At 37.3% G+C, this 17,693-nt stretch overlaps 1 protein-coding gene and 1 pseudogene across 1 annotated transcript in view; one reads left to right on the forward strand and one right to left on the reverse strand.

Annotated features, from left to right (window-relative positions):
• Positions 1 to 17,693, reverse strand: part of DPYD (dihydropyrimidine dehydrogenase) — an 851,480-nt gene that overhangs the window by 39,957 nt on the left and 793,830 nt on the right. The window lies entirely within an intron of this gene.
• Positions 8,510 to 10,349, forward strand: LOC102955195 (annotated as a pseudogene).

Genomic DNA, 17,693 nt, shown 5'->3' on the forward strand with positions numbered 1-17,693 from the left:
GAATGAAGGATTAACATCAACCAAAAAGCTACACTGACAAGAAATTTCTGCTAACCTCATTGGGGTCACAGCTTAATGCTGACACTTTTCATAGAAAATGTTCAGAAAGGTTCTCTCTAGGGGCATCTGGGTGGCTCAGCTGGTTAAGTGTCTGACTCTTGATTTTGGTTCAAGTCACGATCTCACAGTTGTAAGATCGAGCCCCACATCGGGCTCTGTGCTAAGAGTGAAACCTTGGGATTCTCTCTCTCTCTCTCTCTCTCTCTCTCTCTTTCTCTCTCTCTCTCTCTCTGTCCCTCCTCTGCTCGCATGCTCTCTTTCTCTCAAAATAAATAAATAAATACTAAAAAAATAAAAAAAGAAACTTTATTTCTATGCACAATGCTTGGTAAGAATGAGATTCATCTAATGCTTAATGACCAAACAGGTAATATTTGGCCTCATCCATAATATTACATAAACCAAATCCCGATAATAACAGTGACTTTAAATTTTAACAACATCCTACAGCCTAATAGCATTTGTAGTAGTAGGGTATTTTAAGGTACAGTCTCAACAATTACCTTATATTCAAAGGTTTAGAGCACAACACAAATAATTTCTTTGTATTTTCTTGGTTCTTTGTTTAAAGTTTTCTACAAAGAAAACAATAACAACCAACTATTTCACTCTCCTATTCATAAAAATCAAACAACAAAATCAAACAAAAACCAAAAAATCAAACAACCAAAAAATTTATAGGCTATAGATCTTAAAAAAAATATCATGTTATTAAAAATATCATTTGTTGAACAAGTGTGAACCTAGGCAATTACTGCAGTAGATCAAACGTTAAGCTTTGGGAAACAATAATTCACTTGGGCTTTATGGGCTTTATGTAGGCCCTAGGGCCGGTCGTCTATGCTACCGGTCTTTAGACCCTCCTGCTCTTGACTGCCATAGCCTATTACAGAGATAAGCCTCCTGTTTGGCAATGGCTAATACAAAATGAAAACAGTAGTCAAAGAAACCAGCCATTAGGCTTGGAGCAGAATAATCGGTACATAGTTTTCTGAGCATCATCAAACATCAACCAGTTGCTGAATATCACATGTCCTGAGAGGCATCAGGACCAAACTCTAAAACTAAATAACGTAGTTTTGTACTTATACTTTTAGAAATTATTTTTGCATATTATGTCATTTAATTTCCACAATAACAGAATTATTATAATATTGATGAAACCTGAGGCCCACAGATGTGGCAAGCACACAAGGCCCAGTGCCATGTAACAGTTAATGGCAGAGCAAACTCAAACCTAGACCTGTCACCTCCGGGCCTAGCACCTTCTCCTCTATATTGAGTGGCCATGTCCTTTCTGAGCTGTTTGGCTGCTGTTTCACCTAAAATTACCATGTGTCTTTTGGTACTTTAAGGGAAGATACCAAGGAAAAGATCTAATAAAATGTGTTCTTAAGAAAGACTCATTCTACGTGGTAAGCATTGAAGACATAATAGGGGGCAAAACAGATATGATCCCTATCCTCAGGGAGTTCACAGTAGTTTATAAAGTAATGGGACTAAACATAAAGAAATAATTCTATAAACATATTCAACATTTATCACAATTCTCATTGATACATATATATCTGACCATTTAAGGTCACATCCTCTCAGATGACAACCTCTAACCTTTTCTTGCACTTATCAGGCTAAATCTTTGCCCATATTTAACCCAATCATTCAGTCGTTCCATATTTACACTTGAAAACTGAAGGTGGCTGCAGAATATGACTGCTCCCCGCCCCAACTTCGTAACTATAACCTCAAGTGAGCACTCAATAGTGCCAACAAGCCTTGCTATGTTACTGCTGTCACTCTTCAGCTTTCTCACTTTACCGAGTGACATTTTTATATCTTCTTCTTGCTCCTAAAATCTAAACTGCCACTCCTTTTCATTCTCAGTTGAGGCTCTTGCCTCACATTATCGGTTTAAAATACTGAAGTAATTTTTCTATTCTAAATTTTATAAATCCCCCTCATCTGTGCTGTCATCCATCTTTTCTTCTGTTATGATGGGAAGTGTCCTGGTTCTTTCAAAGGAGCCACTGAGGGCTCTGTCTTGCATATATCTGATCATTCTTTAATTTTCATCTCTGACCATCCCATGATTCACTCTCATTTTCTTATTATTTCTGTTAACACACAAACATGCTCCAATCCCGCTCATCCTAAAAACAAATACACAAAACAAATAAAAGAACTCTTTGTCTCTGCAGCCACTTCCAGGCATTTTCATTTACGTATTTCCCTTCCAATCTCTCTTAGGTACTGATAATAGTGTCTGTTCTTCCACCCTTACCTCCCATTCACTCCTCAGTTTTTCTTTCTGGAAATCTGTCCTCTTTTCCCAGCCACACAAAGGCTGTGGTGATGGGGCCAACAACCTTTATTTTGCAAATCATATGGCCACACTTTTGCGCTCATTTTACTTTATCTCTCAGTAGCATTCAACATGGACCCTTCCCTCTTTCTGAAAATACTATCCTACTCTTTTTCCTACATCACTTCTATGTCTCCCTTACCGGGTAAATCTTTCTCTCTGAAACCTATAGGTTGGAATACCCAAGATTGAGTCATAGACACTCTTTCTTTCCCTCTGTCAGGATACCCTTTGCAAATGATTTGATCTTGTCTTATGACTTTAAATATCATTTAAGCTATGGCTTTCAAATTTATAGCTCCAGTTCTGTTCTTTATACTGAGCTCCCGACTCTTACATCCAGTGACTTAATTAACACATTTAATTAATTGTTGAAAAGCAATCTCAAACTTAATATGTCTTAAGTAGATCTCTTGTTATTTCACTCCAAGTATTCTTTCCCCAGTCTTCCCTATTTTAGTTAATGGAATGACTGCTGACCCATTTGCTCAGGCCAAAAATCTAGGGCTATTCTGGATTCATTTTTTCCCCTTATCTTCACCTCTAGATCCAATCCTTCAGCAAAACTACGCTTCACCCTCAACATACGACTTAAATCTCTCCACTTCCCACCATCTCCATTGATATGGCTCTAGTCTAAGGCTCCACTGTCTTTCACCAGGAATACTCCTAACTGATCTGACTACTTTCTCCTTTGACTTGCTATAATGTACTCTCCATACAGTAGCCAGAGCAATTATCTTAAATAGAAATGAGAACATGTCTCTCCTCTACTTAAAATTCTCCAAATGATTTCCCAATTGACTTAAAATAAAACCTAAAAGCTTTGCAATGACTACAGGCTTATGTGGCTCCTGCCTATCCCTTTAATTTTATTTTTTGCCACTCTCCTCTTAATTTACTACACTGCAACCATACTGGTGTTTTTGCTGTTCCCAATAAGTCTTAGGGCCTTTATATGGAAAGTAGGTCCTCCAGATCATACTCTGTGAATCTCCCCTTTGATAATCATCATATTCTTTATTCATTTATTTTGTATCTCATCCTTTCTAGAAGATATGAGCTACCAGAATAGGATGTTCATAAGTTTTGTTCACTGATGTTTCCCGAGAACTTTGAACAATATCTGGCCTGCTGTACATTCTTAAATGAATGAATGTATGAGAAGCAGAATATTTAGGATAAAGAGTTCAGTCTTTGACGTTGGCTTTCAATCTTAGTTCCATTATTTACTAGGTTTTTGACCTGGTCAAATTTTGTTTTATCTTTATAAGGTCTCAGTTGCCTCATTCATAAAATGTGAATAACATTTCACAGGGTTGTAGTAAGGATTATATAATTTATATAAAGTATATAAAATGAAGCCAGAGCTTGGTAAACAGTAGGCACTTATTAAATGTTAGTCCTTATCATCAACATCATTATTACAGAAATCCTCACGATGTGCTATAGTTTTCTATTATTAACTTACATATGCTTTAGCACATTTGCTTTGTGCTTAATATGCTAGAGAAACATTCCCCCTCCCTCCAGGAAACCATTTTTCCCCCAGCTTTTATAAGGGAAGTCAATGGATTAAGCATGTTTTACATGATAGAGAATTTGCTTATTTCACATTTAGACTACATACACCCTATACAGTAAGGATTGCTCACATAGTTATATAATTTTATGTTTCACATGTTGAAATAAGTAAAATTAAGAAAATGAAGATTTGATAGTTGAGAAGTAAGCGTAAACACTAGTTCTTAAAGAATGAAGGCAAGGCCATTCTGTAGCCTGAAGTAAATGCTGTCATCTGTGGGGGTTGGGGAAAGATGCTAAGATCTGAGCCCATTACTGTGCTACTTCATGAACATCTGGCAGTCTGTCACTTCACAGGCAACAACATCTTCTCTAAACAGAATAGACTTGAATTCATCAGGGATTCCCATAGTACAGTATATGCTTAACTTAAGTACCTGCTTTCCGTGATTTCCATAGATTATCATATTCATGACACTGTGGAGTGAAAGCATTCTTCTCACTCTCTAACCAGAACATGAAAAAGAAATTAAAACATTGGCAGGCACTTTGTCTCCAGTTTGTTGGACAAGTAAGAAAAGGATTTTCCACCCATTTATGTAAATGAAATTCTGTCAACTTCGAGCATTTTAACAAAGATGACAGCCGTCTGTCTATTAATAAATACCTGACAGGATAACAATTACAATTGTAGTTGACTGGTTTTCTTTCAATTAATGTAGGTCAGTGGGTATTTAAAAAAATTCTTTAGAATAAATTTGCAAACCCCAATAACTTTTCCCCTCATCTCTACTAGCCCAGGAAGAAATTTCAGTATGTTCATTTTTGCCTTCTTAAGTGGTTTTAGAACATTATGGCCAAAGCCTTGTAAATACATAGAGCTATGCAATTAAATATGTGTGTGCTTACTGTGTGTATACACACATAAATATAAATACATGTAAGACATCCATATTTGAGTCTAATATTTGAATTCTATAGAAAGACTTAAAGCATAGTAGGCTCTCTGTTATTTAGAAGTAGTTATTCAGATTAGGGATTATCTTTGTGCTACTTCTTTCTGACTTTGGATTTTATTCATTGTTGACTCTAAGAAAAGAAGGGTCAGGATATGTAACAAATTAATTAATCTGGTTACCCATCAATCTTTGGGAACATGTTTAGTAGAGAAAGAAGTGAATTCAATGAATAAATTGAGTTTTGAGGGATTATCTATGGAATTCATTAATCCACCCTGGCCCAATGTCCCATTAGTTAGATTTTAGAAAGTGACCTTCTAAACAGAATGCGGATGAGATTTTGAATTTTTTTGTGAACCATCTTTCCAAGAGAATGTGTTTTCCTCTATCTAGTGGAGTTTGAGAGAGAATCTATGTTGATGTATTAGAATACCAGTTACAAGTACTCCCCAATGAGTAATTTTATGTGTTTCTACTACAAATTGAAAACACAACATTGTATTTCATCCCATTTAAGATGTTACTTCATTTTGTGTATATGATAAGAGGAAAATAATAAGCAAAATAATTTTTTTAAATATTACTAAAACTTGTAAGCATTCACAGTCTGCTAATTTAAAGATAAATTAATTGCAAGACATCCTGGAAAAAATGAATGTCTTAGAATGGATGAAATGCATTGTGTTCCTCAAATACTTACTGGCTCATTTTTAACTTTCTTTCTCATAGTAGCCATAATATGGTATCTCAATTTTCTGAGAGCCATGCTATGTGGAAATTACATCATCATTCCTAAAATCCTATTTGTAAATAAGAGTCCAAATTTTAGGAATATGAAACAACAGCAACGAAATTATCATCAGACGAAAGCAGGGAACAAACACTGTTCTATTTCCAGTTTTACGCCAGAAAACAATGTGAGTAACTGAAAGAAAAAGGCAGAGAGGAGTAGTCACTGGATGCTTCTGATTTGGGTTGAGTCCAGAGCTGAATGCCTCTGACATAGGTGTCTGTTGTTTCTTGAATTCCATTCCACCCCTCCCCCGACACCCCATCTCTCCTCTACAAGTTAGGTAATGCCAATTTTTTAAACTGAAGAATATGTAAAATATGTATTTGTATTTATGTCTTCTAAGGTGGTTTCTAGGGGCAAATATCACAAATAATTCCTTCAAAGAAAACCCAGTTAAGAAAGAGTTCCTTCAAAGAAAACCATAATGTCTGAATGTTTTTTAAGAGCACAATTCACCTCTTGAATTTCTGTATGAACATCTTTGCATGAGCTAAATACCTGGGCAGTTGACAGACTTAGTTATTTCTAGGAAAAATTTCTGTTGATCAGCATGCAGGGATTAATTCAAGCACTGCTCCTTAGAGATACTTTTTCTAGGACAGAATGAGCCACAGGGAGAAAGATACACAAGACAATGTCAAAAGATACAGCATCATTATGCCATTTAATGGTTGATGTGGGTTACGTCAGCCAAGTCCTAGGAAAGTAGGTTTTCCCTGAATAAGAATGACTCAAAAAGATAATATCATATTTTATTAGAATCTATAAAATCATAAGCAAATACCATGTATTCCTATTAGTCATCCAATGATAGAAGTGTGTCTATGATGGTACTAATGGATTCCTTAAATGCGAATTACTGCTAAATTCCTAAGTAAACTGCCCCCCACTTCAGAGACATTGTAATCCATCTCTTATGTCAGATGAACTGGGGGACTTATCCTTCTGAATCCATAGGCTTTACTGCTTTTCTTCATTTATCTCTCATACTCAGTAATCCTTTTACCTCTCCTTTCTAAGTTTATAATTTAAATGCAATCTATTCACTACTGACAAAAAGACCCTAGTATAAATGGGATGTCTTTGAGTTATGGCTAAAGAAGCCATTACTGGTTACACAGTGGTCTGGATTCTATTACACATTTGACAATCTGGGGAGACTCACTGTCCACTTGCCTTCAAAAATGTTTTGTGTCAACACACAGAATTAAGGCTGGGTGCTGCCTTTGGGTCTTCTCTTGCTCTGACTTTCATATGATCTTGCATTTCATGTTTGAAGGGAAAGTCCTTGAGGACCAGAACTGGCTGCAGTAAGTTCTCTCTTTTTCATCATAATGGATTTTGATTTTATTATTTAAAAATTTCAAAGCAACAGATTGCCTAAATTGTCATTTATTTCGCAAAATCTTAGATTAAAAAGAAAATTACATTAAAAAGAAAATCGTATTTAGAAGGATTATAAGAAGTATATAAAATTCTTACATAATATATTTTTAGGAGAAATAAAAAGAATTAGAGCAGTATATGAAGTGCTATAATTTAAGAAATTATTGTTTCCATATGTATACAGTTACCTGCATAACAGTTGGGATCTCTGAGTAGTGAGATTAGAGGTGATCTTTTTTACAGTTATGTCTTTTGCTAATTTTCTATAGTGAGTACATTTACTTGTATACCATTATTTAAACAAAATATTGACTTAAATGGCACACTAATGGGAAGTATTACAAAAACTTTGTGGGAATAAAATTATAATTATTATTATGGCCCAAATCATTATCCTATTGTTGTTGTTTTTTAATATGAGCTTCAAATCATAATTTAGAATGGTAGCTATCAAGCAAACCTAAGCTGTGAGAGAATGCATATTTAATGGCTAAACTGACAGAAATTTGTTAAGCACACACTTCAGGCCTAATTCTAAAATATGTTTAAATATATACCAAATCAGAAATGTTCAGTGACTCTAGCAAAGCACTCTATATATTTGAGGTTATAGATTTTTATTTCTGAATATATGACAAAATGCCCATCCTTATGGGGTGTTGGTATATTAACATACCTCAAACAATTAAACTGTAATGTGAACTTTCCAAGAATTAAAACTCTAGTGCTAGCTTTTAGGAGAGTGAGTTATTTTTCATTTATATTTCTCAAGGAAGATATACATTTAGATAGATATGCATATGAAAATATTTATACACAAATAAACAAAATAAAACTTTGTCCCTGCAATGTTGAGCTATCCAAACAACTGTAGTTTTCTGAATATCCCTGAGCCTAAAAACACTGCATCACTAGAGCACTGTTTGGTGGCAAGTACTATTGGCAAGTATCCTCTGTACTTCCAGACAGAATGAACAGAGCAGAACAGAGCTATAGAGCTAAGTGTTACCCTCACACTAAGTTCCGATTGGTTCATGTGTGGATTAAATAAGAAGAACATTTTTTTCAATTTGAAAAAAAAATTATTTATTTTGAGAGAGAGAGAGAGAGACAGAGCACAAGTAGGGGAAGGGCAGAGAGAGGGGGACACAGAATCTGAAACAGGCTCCAGGCTCCGATCTGTCAGCACAGAGCCTAATCTGGGGCTCGAACCACGAGCCATGCGATCAGGACACTTAACCGACTCAGCCACCCAAGCACCCCAAGAAGAGCATTTTTGATTGGCTACTGATGTCTTTCGTAGCCCAGTCCTTATAAGTCAGTGAGAATGGGAGAAGTTTCACAAAGATAATGAAACCAATTTGTAAAAATATGAAACAAAGACTATATATAGATTAGAGGTGGTAGCAGCAAATATGCTGACGTTGGAAAAATAAGGTATCTGTAAGGGAGTTAGAAGATCTGTAAACAACAATTGGTGAGAGAGAGTGAAAGGTGGGATTTTATACATTTTTAAGACCCATAAAGGTAACATCTACTTCATAAGCATTTAAAAATGGGCTTTCGTATGAGTGATTTGTATTATCTCACCTCCTCGTCCTGACAGTCTCTCAAGGCCAGAGTCATTAGCCCCTGTTTAGCAGAAAGGAAACCAAGCATGGGGAGCAGTAAAGTGAATCCTGAGGACAGGAGACTTTGATGACACAGATCACTGAATGTCTTTGTTTGAAGTTCATGTTATGAACCCTTTCTGGAGCATGTCTGCAAGCTCCGTATGGAAATGGTCTGATGGTAAAGAGAAGACATTAATAGGGGATGTGATAACTAATCCTCTACACACTGCTCCAAAGAAACAGCTGCCTTCTATTCCCCAGAATGCTTTGCTCATAGCTAAGCAGACATCTCCTGCCCCAGCAATAGACAACAAATGGTACACGTGCTTCCTGTGGACCCTTCTAGCTGGAATACACTTCTGCAGAATTTATCTTGGTTGTGAAGCATAAGTTACCAGGTATCTATCTATGTGCAGTCACCTTACTGCTCTGCATTAATGTGATTTGGAGTAGTATTCATACAGCTAGGACTTTATCAAGACAGTGTATTTAAGTTCACATCCCTGATAACTACCCAGATAGTGAAAGTCCATGCTTGGTTTCTGATATTCCCATCTTTCACCTGCTAGTTGATCCCACTTCAGATGAACTAGATGTGAAGGGAGTATTTGCAAACTAGAAGCAGAACCATAATCATATTTGGCAAGTATTAATGTATGCAAGGAATGCTTTCTACAAGATTGATATGTAAGGCCCCTAAACCCAGAGGCTGTAGTACTATATGAAAAAGATGCTCAGCTTTTTATGTATTTTTTTCTAATGTTTATTTATTTTTGACACAGAGAGAGAGAGACAGAGCATGAGTGGGGGAGGGGCAGAGAGAGAGGGAGACCTAGAATCTGAAACAGGCTCCAGGCTCTGAGCTGTCAGCATAGAGCCCGACACGGGGCTCGAACTCATAGACTGTGAGATCATGACCTGAGCCCAAGTCAGATGCTCAACTGACTGAGCCACCCAGGCACCCCCACAGGTTTTTAAAAGTAAAGTGGTTGACAATGTTAAAATGTGCACTGCTTGTTTGTTTGACAACCTAAAATAGAAGGCCTTTATGCATTAAATTAACTTTTCTCCGTAGAATCTTTCTGTACATGATGAAGCCAGAGAGAAGATGCTGACTCAGAAAAAGAAGCCTGAAATACAGCACAAATAAAATTTCTTATTGCTGGCCTGTCATGGGTAAAGCTTGGTTCAGGACAAGCTTTCAGTAGAGAAGGGAGAAGAGTAGCAACTTAAAGCCCCGGTGAATCTGGTGTGCCATGCAGTTTCCTGCTGGACCTGGGTCTAGTTAGCGCTGATCAAAGACAAAGGGCTGTTTGAAGGGTAAAACCGTGTGAATAAGGACCACTATCAGTGTTGTCCATGGATGCTTAGTTCTAACAGCAAGTTTTGGAAACCTCCCGTTAGGTAATTAATGCATTACTTCTGTCAGAGTGCCTCTAGGGTGGTTATCTAGTTTAGTACTCTAAATTATTGGGGACCTTGAGGTTTAACTATTTTTCTGAAGATAGTCCTAAAGGTGAGGTACATTCATTTAAACTAATAGAGTAGACAGAGCTCAGCACTATGTAATGATTTTTAAATCAGTGGTTTCAGTTGTACACATGTTAGTATATGGAGAGGAGAAGTAAAGTGATTTGAGAGCCTGGATAATCTTCCGTCTGAATGATCCAATTAAGTTAAACCAATGTTTATGAGCACCCACAATTCTTTAGGCATTGATCTCTCTAGCTGACTCACTATTCAGTGAGGAGACCCAAATTGAGTGTATCTTGGATACCTTCTAAAGGGAAGCTATGATGTGTCTTACTGAGACACTAATTTAGGAGGCCTGGCTATATCCAGCCGGTGTGAAATGAGAGAAATGGGTAACTTTTCTCACAGAATTCATTTCTGTATACAATCTCTTTCCTGAAATGTTTTGTAGTGGAGATGAATTACTGAATTGGGTTATTTTCTTCTAATATCCACCCTAGCAGATGCTTGAACAAGAAACTTAAGTCCCCTAAGATAAAAAGCAGCATAATGACAGGTTCAATGTGCTAACACTACAGGTTTCCTGTATAAAACCTTTATTGGTTGCCTTATCATCATCAAGAGTCACTCATTTATTTGATGCTTTCAAGTACTATATATATGAATGTATGGATGAACAAAGACTTTTTTCCTGAACAGTCTTCACTAAAGGATTACTTCGGAATCATAGGTGAAAGCTTTATTATTGCTATATAATTGCAGGGGACACCTAGAGGAAGCCAGGTCATGCACTGTTATCATCTTTCTCATGCTGATTCAACCTAGAATATACTGGGGTTTATCCACATTCTACCAAGTTAATGAAGAGAAAATTAGAAGACAAAATTAATCCATTATCTGGATCTATTACATGGAACTTTAGTTTCATTATAATATCAAAGATTCAATTTTAATATTATTTGGTTTACAATTTTGCACCTTTATTCGTAAGTGGAAAATGGTATATATATATATATATATATATATATATATATATATATATATATATATATTTTATTGCAGTATTATCTGGTTTTGGTAGTAAAGTTGATCAAGTTTCATAAATTGATTAGGGAGTTTTTTATATCTTTTTAAAAGCTGGAATTTTTTAAATAACAGAAACTCCGACAAAATTATCAGCTATTCAGCTGTGAAACTACTTGTTCCTATTATCTTTTGAATGGTGAATTTTAAAATCTGCTTTCCAGTTCTTTAGGTGATTATTGGTTATATATTTTCAAAATTTGGTAGTTTATAATTGGTAAGAAATTACCTCCTCCCTCTACACTTTATTGCCAAAGAGTCATGCATAACAATTCATTCTTTAATTCTCTTCTCTATCTGAGGTTACAGTTCTGTTTTCATTCTTACACAGAATAGATTCTTACTTTTCCTTTTTTGAACTATAATGATAATTTTATCTATTCATTGGCCTTTTCTTTTCACATGTCTCTTTTTGTTTTCTTCTTCTTTTTTCCTTTTTTGGTTATTTCTAAATAGACCTTGCTGATACTCAGGAAAAGGAGATGTTCTTGGTAGATCCACTGCCTCCCCTCCCAGTCCAGGCTAACCTTCCCTTCTCGGGCATCCTGAGCTTTCTTTATAATCTTCAGGTTCCATTGTGAAAACACCTTCTTTCTTTTCCCTTCTATATCCCCCCTGCCCTTAACCTTTTGCCTAGACGCTTTTTCCATGTCTCTTTGTTTCTTTTTTAAAACTTTTAATTTAATTTATTTGTTAAATGTACATCCAAGTTAGTTAGCATATAGTGCAACAATGATTCCAGGAGTAGATTCCTTAGTGCCCATTTAGCCCACCCCCCTCCCACAACCCCTCCAGCAACCCTTTGTTTGTTCTCCATATTTAAGAGTCTCTTATGTTTTTGTCCCTCTCCCTGTTTTTATATTATTTTTGCTTCCCTTCCCTTGTGTTCATCTGTTTTGTATCTTAAAGATCTCCTATGAGTAAAGTCCTATGATATTTGTCTTTCTCTGACTAATTTCGCTTAGCATAATACCCTCTAGTTCCATCCATGTCTCTCTTAAAAAAATTTTTTTTAATGTTTTATTTATTTTTGAGACAGAGAGAGACAGAGCGTGAGCAGGGCAGGGGCAGAGAGAGAGCGAGACACAGAATCCGAAGCAGGCTCCAGGCTCTGAGCTGTCCGCACAGAGCCCGACATGGGGCTCGAACTCACAAACCAGGAGATCATGACCTAAGCTGAAGTTGGATGCTTAACCCACTGAGCCACCCAGGCGTCCCCCATGTCTCTCTTTTTTAACATTTTTTTCAAGTCAGAAACTTCCCAGCATATAGACCATTTAAATATACATGTGTCTATGTATATAAAATACAATATATATATATATATATATACACACATACGTACATAATATATTTTAATAATAGATGTTTATAAAATTGGTTCCATGGCTTCTAAAAAGGGGCAGGGATGGGGAGGACATCAAAAATTAGGTCCAGCAATAATGAGCTACTTTTATTAAGTTTCTGTGTTTGCTTAAGTACTGGGAAATGGCTGTGTCTACTGAAAAGAGTACCAAGTCTGGAAACAGGAGATCAGGAGATTAAGGTTCTGGGTCTTTGTTTACATTATTTTTTTCCTGCCAGATTCGAAAATTAAGTCTTTTCCAAGGTATCTTTCACCAAAATTTCCTCTTATTTCTTGCTCAAAAGATTAGAGAAATACATAGATCCAAACTAGGGGAAAAAAACCCTAATTTTAAGTTTTGTAGTCACTTGAATTTGCTTCAAAACTTTTAAAAAGCTTGTTTGTTTTTAATGATTTACATTTCAGTGGTTTAGACCAGGTCACCAGAGGACTGAAGTATAGTGAGAAAATGACTGGGTTGGATGTGAGTGGGAAAGAAGTTCCTAAATTTAGGTGTGTGACTTTGGAATCCCAGGTCCCAGGATGAACCCGGTATCTGCATGATGCCGTGAGCGAGGAGCGGAGATCCCATAACGGACACCTCATATTGTAAGATAAACTCTATCATTATTTAAGACATTTTTAATGGGAAGATGAATAATATAGTATTATTTAGTGATGAAGGTAGAAAACCCTCATTGTTTTTCCCAGACTTTGGAGATAAAAGGTCTTTGCCTTCAGATACTGGCAATTTTGAACAAAACGTCTTCAGTACAAAGCACACTAGGTGCACTGCTTTTGGTGACTTCTGGTGACGTAATAGAGGCCAGACAGAACAGTATCTGAAAAGAAAGCCTTATGCTGTGCAGTCTATAACTCTGGCTCACAAACATTAGGAAGTGGATTTTATGCCATGATAACACCTCTCGGCCCTTCAGCGTGTCCCCAAAAGCCAGGTGAGAGTTCTGGGTAACAGCTCTGCGCTAGAACACCATTCAAGGCAATGACATGGAAATTAGCACACCCAGTGTCCCGCTCTGCTGCTGAATGCCTCGATTTCCATGATTTGACAGGAAGATGATATCAAAGGCTGCAGAAAGGTGTTAAGGGAGAGCTCAGATGCTAGTGTGTATGCCGGAGCAGGTGAGCAGTTAGGATCGCGTGTCACAGGCTGACAGGAGAGGGAGTGTCAGGCTACCCTGTGAGTGAAGCGTTGAACATGGGCCCAATCATAGAAAATATGCTTTTTGTTCAAACTCTCAATATCTGGAGGGAGGGGCAGCCTTTCTGGCATGAATGCTCTACTGCTGTGAGGACGCAGTGAAAGGTCGTCTCAGGGTTTGTTTAAAAAGGTCAGCTCAGGAACTACTGACCCCCATGACTCCATCCTGACAGTTTCAGCCCTCTCTCAGAATCGCTCTTGTCACTTCTAGCCTCCTGTGCTTTTCTGAAAACAAAACCCTCTACCACCTGCCGTCCATTATTCCATCAGTGAGCAACATGCGCTCTCTTTGGCTGATATTTCAATTTATTTGTGGTTAGATGTGCAATAATCCTATGACTGAAGCTGAGGGAACAGTTTAAAGATTTAAAACAAAACAAAGCCAGTGCTTCAAACATCTCTTCATGCAAAGCTTACCAGCCACAAAAATGTGGCTAATTCTCATCCATACAAAAGCAAAACTAAGACACGCAGATGGTCAGTGCCCGCCCTCTGCAGAGGGAGAAGCAGGGTTGGCTCCAAGTAACAAATAATTATCCAGGTCCTTTGTAAATCAAGTTGTACCACTTCTCCTGTGAGCATCCACAAAGGCGGCTGCATATATTTGCCATTAGCTTCTTCTTTGTCTGGGGATTTTGTTAATGCCCTTTCTTCATATAAGTTTGCGTCGCCTTGTTCTCACATTTGACACCGACTGAAATAGCCTCGCAGAACCTTTGTTTCTATTTTCTTCAAAATGTGTATTCCTCAATGAGGTTTCATCTTAATCTCTTCTTTTCAAAAGGATATGAATTGAACATGCAGAGAATCAGCCTAACAGGACCGATTATCAATTTCCATTTCCTTTCAGTGCCTTTGCCACCCGTGGGCCTCCTAGACAGCTTTCCTTGGAGACAAAGGGTGTCTGAAATGGACAACTTTATTTTATACACTGGTCTATCTTAGTGGACGACAGAGACTCATCGCCCATAATAAATCCTGCCTCTGACCCTTTTATATAATGCACAGCTGAGCTAAAAAGGAAATCAATGTTGCAATTTTAATTTAGCACTTTCATTCTGTTAATTTATCTAAAAAATCCTATGCCATGACTTTCCCTTGTCAAAACAGCCAATTCCTGTCAATGTGAAAATGCTTTGAGTTTCGTCCCTTTTTTTTTTAATAGCGTGGCTGTAAAAACCATGGGTCACATATTAAGCCCTCCGTGTTTTTCTTGTGAGTGCAAAGCTCCTTTTGAAATCAATGTGCACACAGCAAGTTGGAGAGATGTGTAGCGTCTCTAGGGAGAAAGCAATCCAGGCCTACATTGTTAGCTTTGCTAAAGATGCTCGTGAAACACTACAAAAATGGGATGCCAACTGCCTGACGTGTGTATTTGGTAGTGAAGCCCTATCATTTTAGTAAACTGGGGCTATTTAATCACGCTTAATCCCTGGGGAGAGTTCTAAGTAATGAACATCACTGTGTTTTCTGTCAGTGCACCAAAAAAGGGCTCTTTGGCTTCACTCTTTTCTCCCTATATTTCAGAACTTGAGAATAACCTGCAGACAGAACCTTAACACTGCTCTGGGCACTATGCTCTCACTGGAGACAGAAGCCAGATCAATATCACATAGCAAACAGCACTATGGTAGGAAGGGTGCAGAAAATCCCACAAGGAGGGTGAAATCTGCTGCATTTTCAACAGGAATCTCATGTCAAAGGAATTGTTTCTTAAAGTCTTCATTCAAATATCACATTTCCTAGCCATCTTATTTAAATTAAAATTTTTCTACCTCAGCACTCCCCTAGCTGTGTCTGTCTATACTCCTTCTGTGCCTTTTTTCCCGCTTAGCTAGCACTTAGAATTTTCACCTTTACTTTATAACTTATTTATTTTGTTTATTGTCCATCTCCATCCCAAGTACAATGTAAATGACTATGTGTTCACTAAATTATCCTTAGAACATGGCACAGTGTTTGACACATGGTAGGTGCTTAATAAATATGTTTCCCAAAGAAATGTTATGAGGCCACATCTGCCAGGTTGTCTGTCCCTTGAGAGTGGGAATTGCACCTTGATTGTCACCCCAGAACTGAGGCCCCACATAGAGGGGTTACTGCAGGCTGCTCTGCATACTGATTGTGTTTGGGAAGAAAACCACCTGTTGCTCTTAGAACCTTCTGGACCTCCGCAAGAAGTTTCGTATAAGAGAGGAAGCCCAACTCCAAACCCAGGACGAGAAATTAGCTGAAGTATGGGCTTGTAAATAGTCAGATTTGGGGACTTGTGTGTTACAGACGCGAACCTAGCTGGTCTGAGTGTGACACAAGACTTTAGCTATTGGTCCAGCATACTTTAAGTAAAGTAGTTCGGTGAGGGCCATTATGGCATAATTACCATGCCAGACACTGCAGGGGAGACAGCCTATGTCTACAGGTAGATTATGATCTAGGCAGGTTAGTTTATATGTTCCAAGTCCAGAGCAGGACATGGCACATACTGTCTTGAAGGACAGTGCTTTCAACAGCAGAGATGAGATAAATGGCATTAAAAGCATTGGCAATGGTGGCAAGAGAAGCAGAACGCATTTGAGAAATAGCGATTAGCCTCAGGTAGTCAGTCCACTTACCTTGTAGACATGCTTACTAGAATGAAAGTTAAAAAGTTAAAATCATAGGTGGTTAATTATACTGGAGATTGGGTATTAAATGTTGTATTATTTTACTGGGGAAACACATAGCTATTAAGGAGAGGGTAGACTCCTTCAGAAATCTATGTTTTAGGAAATATGTTTTGTTTTATTTTGTTTCTGTGGGAGTAATGGGGAATGTTGGCAAATATAATTAGTCAAGTAAATAAATATTTATAAGTACTTTATAAGTATAAACCTTAAGAACTATGGAATTTATCCAACTTCTAATTATTAAGAGATAAAATTAGAATATTCCAGAATGGAGTCATGTACTTGCTTTTCAAAGACTTCCTAGACAGAGATTTTGCAACTTTGCTCATCAACCTTTCTAGTATTCTGACTGGTTAAGAAATTCTTCCTTCTTTGCAAACCAAACTATTTAACCTTCAGGAGAATCAATCTTATCTGATTTTATCCTCCGTGTGCCTAGAGAATTATCATATGGCATTACCAAAAGTCAGCCTGCTATATATGCCTGAAGAGAGTAAGCAAGTAAATTTTGTTGAAATTCTGTTCTCTAAAAACCCCATTGCTTTCATCTTTCCTAATTTCACTCATTTAATCTTTAGTTTTAAAAAAGTAGTAGCTCTTAACCATCTTTGCTATCTTTACATTTCTTCCTGAAAATTGACAATGAAAACTGCACTTTGACCTAAAAGGAGTGTGACTTTTGCAGAGACTAGTGGATGATCATTTTGTGACTCTTTCATGCCATTGATTGACATTTTCGTTCTCGATTGTACTGCTCTGATTAGTCAAATTAAGTATAAGGTTGCGTTTTCCCTCAGATAATTTTCTTCTATACTTAGATCTGGTTAGACTGTCCTCTGTTATCTTGAAAGTCAAGGTTCACTACCATGTGGCCAGGGAATAGTGAAACGTGGTCTTTCTTGACACATTTATTTAAAATTTAAAGGTAAAACCTCCATTTTCAGGGGCGCCTGGGTGGCTCAGTCGGTTTAGTGCTGACTTCGGCTCAGGTCATGATCTTGCGCTTTGTGGGTTCAAGCCCCACATCAGGCTCTGTGCTGACAGCTCAGAGCCTGGAGCCTGCTTTGGATTCTGTACCTCTCTCTCTGTCCCTCCCCTGCTCACACGCTGTCTCTCAAAAATAAACAAACATTAAAAAAAACTTTTAAAAAAAGCCTCCATTTTCAGTTGATGAACTAGAGACTGAAAATTTTAATATTAACAATAA

This window comes from Panthera tigris, chromosome C1, assembly GCF_018350195.1.
Source record: "Panthera tigris isolate Pti1 chromosome C1, P.tigris_Pti1_mat1.1, whole genome shotgun sequence".
NCBI classification, from domain to species: domain Eukaryota; kingdom Metazoa; phylum Chordata; class Mammalia; order Carnivora; family Felidae; genus Panthera; species Panthera tigris.